Source organism: Amblyraja radiata, chromosome 8 (genome assembly GCF_010909765.2).
Source record: "Amblyraja radiata isolate CabotCenter1 chromosome 8, sAmbRad1.1.pri, whole genome shotgun sequence".
NCBI lineage: Eukaryota > Metazoa > Chordata > Chondrichthyes > Rajiformes > Rajidae > Amblyraja > Amblyraja radiata.
This window is the reverse complement of record NC_045963.1, coordinates 4804031-4815596: the sequence shown is the minus strand read 5'-3', so window position 1 is coordinate 4815596 and position 11566 is coordinate 4804031. Positions and strand designations below refer to the sequence as shown.

The 11566-nt window shown below is 45.5% G+C and overlaps 1 non-coding gene across 1 annotated transcript; it reads right to left on the bottom strand.

The window, feature by feature from the left end:
• Window positions 1-9476: 9476 nt before the first annotated feature.
• On the bottom strand, window positions 9477-9559 carry trnal-uaa. The gene has a single exon. It is a non-coding gene; the product is annotated as a tRNA-Leu (tRNA).
• Window positions 9560-11566: the final 2007 nt, after the last annotated feature.

Here is an 11566-nt window from a genome sequence, read left to right as displayed (position 1 = left end):
TCTTGGCAATGTTAGTCACGTAGACTGAATTAATTGTGAAGCCCAAGTAGTCCATGATTGTGGATGCTTAAATTTAGATTTATCTGGATGTAAGATAACCCCAGAGTTTCGAATAACTGTTTGGTAGCTGAACAGCTAACATAGTCAATTTCATGGTCTTGCCTACTATTTAGGATATCATCAAGATATGCCATGACAATATGTTTTTGTCTTCTGAATATTGCAAGAGCTGGTTTTAGTGTCTTGGTGAACAATCTTGGGCTGATGTGAACCCATTGGGTAATGCTTTAAACTGCTATAGCTGCCCCATCCAGGTAAATTTCAGGTATCTGCGATGATCCTTGTGAATGGTACTAAATAGTAAACATCTTTAAGATCAATGCTTGCCATGAAGTATCCTTTGGAATATAGTTGTTTGGCAGTAACAACTGTTTCCATTTTGAAATGTATATACTTAACAAACATATTTAGTGAAGTTAAGTCAATGATGCGACATCCACCATCTTGTTTGGGTTTAGTGAATATATTGCAAGGGTTCATGTTTTCCCATGATACCCTTTGTAATTAGTCTCACCAGTTCAGCTTGTCCCTCTTGTTTCTTTAACGGAGAGGGGAAAATACCCTCTGGGGTGAATGTTGACCTGGTGGCAATTTTTCTAGTATGAATTGTATTTGTATCCACTAATGCCATTGAGTATATACTGATCACTCGTGATAGACTCCCGTGTGCTAGTATTACTCTATATGCTGGTAGGAACCAGACCCACCTACCTCCATGGTTATAGGTATTCTTCTGTTTCCTGCCGGTCCAACGAGTGTTGCACGTCGTCTGACGTGGCGGTGACGTTGGGGGGTGGCACATTTTCCATGGGGTCCGGTCTGGGCCCTGGTCTAAAGAAGACTTTCAGTGATAGAAAGCGGACCCCGAGCTTTCATCAGTCCCATATGGTAGATGTCGACTGATGGACGCGATGGGGTGCTGCTGCTTATTGTTTTTGGTTTTGCTCGTCCCGGGGCCTGCCCTCATGAGACCGAAAGCTTGTTAAGGCCTCTCCATATCCTTCATATGCTTTGTGAGGTTTTTGCCAGAGAGCAGTGGGTCTGGCTCAGTGGCTGGGGTTTTGCACAACCCCGCAAATTTAGGATTTTATGGCAGGTCTTATGATTTGTTTACGAAGGTTGTGGTCATCTCCATATTGGTCCACGGAATGAGCAGACGATGTGATGGCTGACGTCAGGGGCCTGAGGACCGCTGCAGTTTTAGCTCCTGGTTCCGAATGTTTGCCCCAATGTGCCCCCACTTTTGGCTGTTTACAGCCGGCACTTTAAGGGACTCACAGTTCTCTGGAGCTGTATACCTCATTGACCACCTCTCCTGTAGGGCCTTGAACGGCCTCCTGCACGTGGGGTTGCCACGTAGCGGTCCACCACACCTAGCAGCTCTTCCTGTTCCTGCACCCCTTGCATACTCCCGAGATCTTCAGCCATCGTCCCCTCTTCTTGACCAGCCCAGTCCTGGTCACCAAAGCTACCCTCGGGTAAGGAGGAAGCAATGGACAGTGCAGAAGGCACTGTGGAGGGAGTGCCTGAACTCCCCCCTGCGAGAGCGCCCCTTACGAAGCGCGTCTCGCTGGAGCTCCTGCTCCAGGAGCCGTTCCAGCGGCTCAGGCGGCTGTCTCTCCCCCGGGCGGGTGGAGAGACGTCCCCGTCCGACAAGTCGGAAGCCACCGGCCGGACGTCTCTTCCGTGGCTTTACTTCCAGCCCGCTGTTCAGGCGCTAGCGGGTTGGGCTCGGACGCGGTGTCGGGGAATAGCGGAGGGCGGGTAAGCAGTCCTACCGCCTTGTTGCTGCCCCCCCCCACCCCACTCTTCCGTGGCTTGGGGGACAGGTTTGGTCTAGAGCCTTTCTTCTCTGCCTGAAAGCAGAAGGCTCCTCCTGTGAAAGAAAAACCCCGACCTCAGAGCTTACCTGACGGTCCGTTTCTTTCACCCCGTAGCGGGAGCACCTGACTCCCGACGCGCCGCTGTTGCAATGCTGGCGATAATGCCGCGCATGCGTGCTGAGCGGGTTCTTCACGTAATCCCTCCACGTGACTCCGAAGTAAAATTATAAAAGGACTGGGCAAGCTAGATGCAGGAAAAATGTTCCCAATGTTGGGCGAGTCCTGAACCAGGGGCCACAGTCTTAGAATAAAGGGGAGGTCATTTAAGACTGAGGTGAGAAAAAACTTTTTCACCCAGAGAGGAGAATTTATGGAATTCCCTGCCACAGAGGGCAGTGGAGGCCAAGTCACTGGATGGATTTAAGAGAGAGTTAGATAGAGCTCTAGGGGTTAGTGGAGTCAAGGGATATGGGGAGAAGGCAGGCATGGGTTATTGATAGGAGACGATCAGCCATGATCACAATGAATGGTGGTGCTGGCTCGAAGGGCCGAATGACCTCCTCCTGCACCTATTTTCTATGTTTCTATGTTTCTAAGCGGCACTTAGTTTTTATGTCTATGATGCATCCAGGTAAAATGCATCACAAGTTAGTGATGCATCCAGGTAAAGTGCAGGACAACTTGCTGGTGATATTTATTCCAATGAACTTGAAGCTTTCAACCATCTCTACTTCGACACCATAAATATGTGCTGCTTCTCTTCCTGACGTCACTCACAATCTTTATCTTGCTGACAATGAAGGAGAGGTTGGTGTCATGGTACAATAAGGATCCTGAGTGGCTACTTTTTCACACCGATGGTGGTGGGTCTCGTGTACGAGCTGCCAGAGGAGGTAATTGAGGCAGGTACTATAAAAAATTCAAAAGATATTTTGACTGGTACATGGGTAGGAAAGGGCCTGTCCCACTTTGGCGACCTAATCCGCGAGTTCTGGCGAGTTTCCCCTCGACTCATACGCGCAGAATGGTCGACACGATGTCATAGGAGGTCTCCATAACTCTCCTTCATGCTCGAGAGTGGTCTCCGCGTTCTCGAGGCCTCAGCTAGGTCGCGGGGCGTTTTTATCAATATGTTAAAAAATGCCCGTGAGTAAAAAAAGGTCGCCATGGAAAAAACGATACTTTTTTTACTCATAGGTTTAGTTGTAGTAGGTCGAAGTAGGTTGGCATGTTAGTCGAAGGTAATCGAGGGTAATCGAAGGTTGTCGAAGGTAGTTGTAGATGGTCTTCATCATAGTCGAAGGAAGATCGAAGGAGATCGAAGGAGGTCGTCTTCACTCTCCACTATTCTGTGTCCAATTTTCCTGAAGTTAGTCGTAGCTAGTCGCAGTTAGCCGAAGCTGGTCTTCAACATAGTCGAATGAGGTCGAAGGAGATCTTCTACATAGTCGACATGTAGAACTTCAACATGTCATTTTTTCAAACTCTTCTAAACTCGCCAATTAGGTTGCCCAAGTGGGACAGGCCCTTAAGTCCCAAACGTGGGTAAGTGGGACCAGTGTAGGTGGAGCATCTTGGGCGACATGGGTAAGTTGGGCTAAAGGGCCTGTTTCTGTTCCGTATGACTCTATGACATACAATTTAATGTCTCCACCAATATACATTTCACTGTAGTTAGATGCAGGTTGAAATTATATTAGGATTTACATTTGTGCTATATTGCATTACAAATGTATTCCTTCATGTTTATTCCTTAAACATTTGTATCTGTTTACTATTTTGTCAGTTAACTCTTTGTGAATGAACAAATGCAAAGAAAACAAATACTGTCACTTAGGATTTGATGTGGCCATGTTTTATGATACTTCACAATGTCTTTAATTGCTCATAAAGAATGGATTGACTGGGCTTATATTCGCTGGAATTTAGAAGAATGAGAGGGCATCTTATCGAAGCATGTAAAATTCTTAAGGGACTGGGCAGGCTAGATGCAGGAAAAATGTTCCCGATGTTGGGGGAGTCCAGAACCAGGGATCACAGCTAAAAACAGTTGACGCTTTCAAGTCAACTTTTGAGGGAGTGCAGCATAGATTCACCAGGTTATTTCCCGGGATGGCGGAACTGACATATAATGAAAGAATGGGTCAACTGGGCTTGTATTCACTGGAATTTAGAAGGATGGGAAGGAATCTTATAGAAACATATACAATTCTTAAGGAATTGGACAGACTAGATTCAGAAAAAAATGTTCCCAATGTTAGGGGAGTCCAGAACCAGGGGTCACAGTTTAAGAATAAGGGGTCGGCCATTTTGGACTGAGATGAGGAAAAACATTTTCACCCAGAGAGTTGTGAATCTGTGGAATTCACTGCCACAGAATGCAGTGGAGGTCAATTCACTGGATGTTTCCAAGAGTGAGTTGGATATAGCTCTTAGGGCTAACGGAATCAAGGGATATGGGGAGAAAGCAGAAACAAGGTATTGATTTTGGATGATCAGCTGTGATCATATTAAATGGCAATGCTGGCTCGAAGGGCCGAATGGCCTACTCCTGCACCTATTTTCTATGTTTCAATGTTTCTATATCTGGGCCCTTCTCCTTTATCAAATGTTCTTGACAATAGACGCCTCATACAGTGTCCGTTGCATACAGAGCGGATGCCTGTGCATATTTGGAAGAAACCAGACATTTGGCAGATGTCTTTTGAATCACCACAAATAAAACACATACCAAAGAGAAAGGCACTTAAAAAGGACATTCTACTGACATGGCAGCCTCTTTGCTTGGATAATAAATCCCCACCCTCACAGAAAATCATTCCAAGGTCATGGATTCAATATCAAATTCCCAGCAGATCGTTTTTCAAAACGAGTGCAGTTGAGTTTTTTCCATGTGTTCCATGGGTTTCATTTTGAAAATGGGAGCAATGCAAAGATCACACCCACCAAACGGTCTGCTTGACTCTTTGCCAGTTTAGGTAGAGTTCAGTGACTATGTACAGATTTGTCACTGATCAAGTTTCCTCTGTGCAACGAGTCAGACTATTTGTCTGACATCCAGAATGGGTGAGTAGAAATTTCCTCCAGCTCCGTGCTGGAAAACATTCGTCCATGCTTTTGTAGTCTCTTGGTTTAACTATTCTGGAACTGTTGTACTGCAATGCTGAGAACTATATTCTTCCCTCCATATCTTTTCCTTCTGGCTACGGATTGTGCTTGAGTTTGGCGTGATTGTATTTCAGTCAGGTCAGGTCAGATACAGTCAGGTCAGATTTATTCATCACGTGCACAATAAAGTGCAGTGAAATGAATTTGCTAGCAGCGGTACAATAGAAAAAAAACACATAATACACAATAAAAAATTAACACAAACATCCACCACAGCATTCATTACTTTGGTGGAAGGCACAAAGTTTAGTCAGTCCTCCTCCATTTTCCCCCGTGTTTCAGTGTTTCAACGCTGCAGGCGGCCAGATGTGCAGACAAGGTAAGTCCAGGTAAGTCCTGAATCGGTGCTTCCCTACCGGAGACCGCGGCTTCAAGATGGTGTAGGCCGCAGGCCGGCGGTCAAAGATTTAAAGTCCCCGCCGCGCTGCAGTGAGAAGCACCACAGACCCCGCAGGTAGTATTATTCGTAAATACTTGGTCTCTATTCCTTGGAACGTAGGAGGATGAAGGGTGATCTTATCGAAGTGTATAAAATCATGAGAGGAATAGATCGGGTAGATGCCCAGAGTAGGGGAATCGAGGACCAGAGGACATAGGTTTTAGGTGAAGGGGAAAAATTTACTAGGAATCTGAGAGGTAACTTTTTCACACAAAGGGTGGTGGGTGTATGGAACAAGTTGCCAGAGGAAGTAGTTGAGGCTGGGACTATCCCAACATTTAAGAAACAGTTAGACAGATACATGTATAGGACAAGTTTGGTGGGATATGGACCAATCACAGCCAGGTGGGACTAGTGGTGTAGCTGGGACATGTTGATGGTGTGGGCAAGTTGGGCCGAAGAGCCTGTTTCCACACTGTATCACTCTATGACTCTGGAACTCTATGACTCTATTTTCTTATTTGATAGCATGGAAAACAAAGCTTTTCACTGTATCTTGGTTTATGAGACAATAATACACATAATCTTAAACCATCCTAGTTAATCTCTCTTGTCACAGTCAGTAGACGTGATGCCATCCAAAATGCTGCAACCATGCTCAAATGTGCAGAAGGTTTTGTGTATATTGTTTAATGACCTGGCATTCCATGTTAAGCAAAGCTTGCATTTTATTATGCTTCTTCATTCCTGCAAATAAGCCAGAGCCCTAAAAGATGAGGATTAAACCAAAAACCCCCTTCATAGTTGAAATAGTTGGTGTATAACTTGAGTCCGGTATTAATTATCCAACGGAAGATTCTTCCATGTGGCGTTGCTCCTGGATTCCTCTTCATCAACCATTGGGTCTAGGAGAGCACTCTTGCCTCCATGTATGAAGATTAGGGCAGCACTGTGGTGCAGCGGTAGAGTTGCTGCCTCACAGCGCCAGCCCAGGGATCAATCCCGACTATGGGTGCAGTCTGTACGGAGTTTGTACGTTCTCCCCGTGACCGTGTGGGTTTTCTCAGAGATCTTCGGTTCCCTCCCACACTCCAAAGACGTACTGGTTTGTAGGTTAATTGGCTTGGTGTAAATGTAAATTGTCCCTAGTGTGTGTAGGATAGTGTCAATGTGCGGGGATCGCTGGTTGGTGCGGACTCGGTGGGATGAAGGGCCTGTTTCCGTGCTGCATCTCTAAACTAAACTGCACTAAAAGATTGTGGATTCCTGCTCCTCTCTAGCCTTTTGAAGAATGAAATCTTGGTTAAAATTCCAGCACCACACGGCGGCAGTGGTCTACTATTGGAAGTGTTGGCTTTTGATTTAGATGTGAAAGCCAGACTCGAGCAGAATTGCTGGCACACAAGTGATGAAGTGTAGGCAAGTCATCCCTGCTATATACGTGCCAACATCTATCTTTCATAATCACATTATTTGATCATAGGCCATTTGTGAGTGCTTGTCTGCAAATTGGCTGTTACATTTGGAATTGCAATTGGTTGCATTTCCTATGTGTGTGGACGTCCGTCAGGGCTGTAACGTTTTTTATTGACTCCACATCTCCTTGATGCTTGCTTGCAGACTGCTTTGGAAGTGGAATACCTGGTTTCAAGAGGATGATAGATTATACCACGACAGTATCCAAAATAAACATGTAAGATAAAGCTGCAGAAAAACAGACAGTAGCATTTCCTTCATGATATGTCACATAAGAACAAAGGTTCTACTTGTTAAACATGAAGGCTAAGGGAATGCAAATAAATGTGAAGATAAATGGCTGTCAAGCTAGTTTTACAAAATGTGGGAAACCACAAAAAGTCAGGAAAAAATATAATAAGACCTGCAAGAAGGGATACAAACAAGAAACTTTCGTTTATTTAGAAATACGGAGCAGAAACAAGCCTTTCGGCCCACACCAACCAGCAATCCCCGCACACTAAAGCGGCCTTTTCACGGGGCGACTTGACGCAAGAGTTAACCAGAGTTTAACATCGTGGGAACCTCGTGCGATAACAGTACGGCATTCGTGGACCACCGTGGACCACCGTAGCGCTAACGGCAGGTAATCGTGTAACTTGGTCACTCGGGAGAAAATTCAAGAAAGTTTGAATTTCTCCAAGATTGACGTACACTTGTGGTTGAGTATTGCAACATTATATGAACGTAGTGGCCAGTGCGATATCCGTAATAACTCTTGCGGGTACCGTGGGAACTCCTGCGAACGGTGAACCCGGAAGCTGGACAGAGGGGACAGAAGGTGAGTAAAAATTATCTTCTGTGGGATTGAATTTAAAAAATAAATAAAAATAAAGATTTGATAAAAGATAAAGACATCAACTTATTCATGTTATGTTAATGAGATTCAAGAAAATAACTATAATCTTTAAAAGGGACTTTAAAAGGGACTTTACTGAAAGGTTACGCATTTTTATGGTCCGTGAGAAATTTTTCACATGTACTTCTTTGAGAGATACAGGTCGGAGTCCTCGGGTCCAGGGGTCCGGAACGCTACCAATCAATGTTGTACAGAGACCCGTGTAAGGAGTGAACTGCACATGCTGGTTTAAACCGAAGACAGACACAAAAAGCTGGAGTAACTCAGCGAGTCAAGCAGCATCTCTGGAGAAAAAAAGCTGATGTTTCGGGACGAGACACATCTTCAGACTCAATTCCGATTAGGCTGTCTGAAGAAGGGCTCCGATTCGAATCGCCACCTATTCTTTTTCTCCAGAGATGCTGCCTGACCCGCTGACTTACTCCAGCTTTTTATGTTTTTCTTCCCAGATCTGACTTACCTGCTGAGTTACACCAACATTTTGTGTCCTTCTGTGCGTATTAACCAGCATTAACCAGCGTCTGCAGTTCCTTTAGACATGACCTAACTTTAGATTTTAGAGATATAGCGCGTGGGAACTCCTGCGAACGGTAAACCCGGAAGCTGGACAGAGGGGACAGAAGGTGAGTAAAAAACGTGGTCTCAATATCGACAAGGGAACATGTGTCCTTCGAGGACGTCCCACCTAATTGTCATTGTTGGATAATCTTTTTAACAGGAACACTTGCAGAGATGGCTCCCAGAAAATCTCAAAGAAAGGGGGTAAAGCGTGTCAGAGATGTTTTTGCCATGTTGCGCTATTCAGTTTCTATATTGTTTCAGTTTCTATATCTATATTGTTGCTCTATTCAGTTTCCCAGGGGGTCGGGACGGGACTGGAGTTGTGAGGGAAAGGTGGGGGAGTCGAGGGAGAGGATGGGGAGACAGATGGGGGTGTCTTCATTTACTGGCGGCGGGTGTCTGTCACTGAAACAGGCAGGTGAGATTTCACATCCACCTTGTGTGTGCCTCTCTCTCTCTCTCCCTCCCTCTTACACAGGCTGAGAGACTCTGCCTCTGTGAGTGTACGTCTCTTTCTCCCCCTCTCCCACACACAGTAAGACCGAGGTACTGTGCTCAGTCCATCTGTGTCTCCCACATACACAGTAAAACATGTCTCCAAATGAGCCAATTCAACCAAGGGAGGATATATATAGTGTGTGAAAAAAAAAGTTACATCATTTGTGTCACGTGTAGTTCACGATGTTCATTCAAGATTTAACGCGAAAGCTCGGGAAACGGACAAGTCACTCGCACAAATAACAGAAATGCCGAGTACCGTGGGAACTCTTTATCTACCCCCGTTATATCGTGCGAGACTCGTGCTGGACCACGACCTCTTCACTCTGGTGACATCTTGCGTCAACTCGCCCCGTGAAAAAGCCCCATAATACTACCCTACACACACTAGGGACAATTTTACATTTACACCAAGCCAATTAACCGACAAACTTGTACGTCTTTGGGGTGTGAGAGGAAACGGAAGATCTCGGAGAAAACCCTCGCAGATCGTACAAACTCAGATCGTACAAACTCCGTACAGACAGCACCCATAGTCAGGATTGAACCCGGGTCTCTGGCGCTGTAAGGCAGAAGCTCTACTGCCACACGACTGTGCCACAACAAAATCTAATACCAGGAGTGGGGTTCGAACCCACGCGGACAGATGTCCATTGGATCTTAAGTCCAACGCCTTAACCACTCGGCCATCCTGGTTGGAGATGAAAGTTGCAGGGAAATTGTTTACAAATATACCAAGATAAGTGTGAAGCTGCAGGACTAATCAACCTTTGGCAAGGTTTTACTCTATCTTCCTCTCCATTTTGCCTCTTGAGAATTCTTAAAACGTTATGTTTTGTGTTTTCAAGCTGATAATGAAACTGAAAAAAAACACAAAGAAATGTGTGCATAAACTGAATGTGAACTTGGCAGCAAGAATGATGGATGTACTAAACAAGTAGAACAATTACGCTTTCACATGTGTGGAAGGAAAACTATCAATAATGTCTACAAATTAAATCTTGACATCAAATTTCTGAATATTAAATGAGCAACAAAAATGATTCAGGCTAATAGCAATGATTTTGATGAGAATGTATAAGGCATGATTAGTAAGCTTGCAGATATCAATAAAATAGGTGATATCATAAACAGTGAAGATAGTTATCAGGATTGCAGCAGGATCTTGATTAATTGATCAGTGGAATGATGAATGGAGTTTAATATAGATAAGTGCTATATATTGCATTTTGGGAAGTCAACTCTGTTGGAGTGATGGAGAGCAGAGGGATCTAGAAGTATAGGTACATGGTTCTTTGAAAGTGGTGTCACAAGTAGATAGGGTGGTAAATTAATCAGTAAAGGGCCTGCCCCACTTGGCCGCCTTGTGCCTCATTTATGCGTCTAATGTAAAATAGTTCGAGGCGTCGTGATGCGCGACGTCGCGCGCAAATCAGACGTCAGCACAGCCGCCTGGTGCGCGTGAAGTCATTAGAATACCCTGCGGCGTGTGGCGACGCATGTTTACAGACGTCGACGCAAGGTGACGTAACCATGCGTCACCACGCGGTACACGTGAGACGTCGGGACGCCAGCGTGCGACGCCAATGCGTCAGCGTGCGACGCCAATGCGTCAGCGTGCGTAGCCAATGCGTCAGCGTGCGTATGAGATACGTCACGCAGGTGGCACGCGATGATTTTGTTACACTACGAAATTCTGGTGCCCTGCCCGATACCGCGCACCACCACATGCGATTCCACGCCTCACCATGCGCAATGCGTGCGTCACCCACGCTCACCCCTATTTTACATATGACGCGTAAATGAGGCGCAAATGACGGCCAAGTGGGACAGGCACTTTAGGGTATTGAGTATAGATAGACACAACATGCTGGAGTAACTCAGCCTGACAGGTAGCATCTCTGGAGAGAAGGAATGGGTGACGTTTGAGTATAGAGGTGCAAGATGTTGGTAAGGCCACATCTGGTGTATTCTGCTCAGTTTTGGTCACCTTACTATACAAATGGATGGCAATCTGGCAAGACAGCAGAGCAGATTTACTAGGATGTTGCCAGGACCCGAGGACCTGAGCTACAGGGAGAGGTTGGGCAGGTTTAGACATCATTTGTTGGGGCGCAGGAGGCTGAGGGGTGATTTTATAGAGGTGTATAAAATCCAATAAGTTGAGTGGGGAAAATAATCTCCTAGAGGCAAAGGGATGAATGAATATCAGATGTAACTACATGGTTCACAGCTAAATAAAGGGCGGCACAGTGGCGCAGTGGTAGAGTTGCTGCTTACAGCACTTTCAGCGCCAGATACGGGGGTTCGATCCCGACTATGGGTGCTGTCTGTACAGAGTTTTACATTCTCCCCGTGACCTGCGTGGGTTTTTCCCAAGATCTTTGGTTTCCTCCCACACTCCAAAGACATATAGGTTTGTAGGTTAATTGGCTTTGTGTAAATGTGAATTACACCGTGTGTGTAAGGTAATGTTAATGTGCGTGGATCGCTGGGCGGTGCAGACTCCATGTGCCGAAGAGGCTTGTTTCGCTCTATATCTCTAATATAAAAGGAAGCCGTGCTAGGTCTAATTTGTTTTGTCGTTCACTAGAGGTGGGCATTTGACCCATTGAGTCTATGCCAGATGTCAGACCTATTCCATCCATTTGATTTCAACCCATTTTGCTATAACCCATGCTTTCTCACATAGCCATCACTACA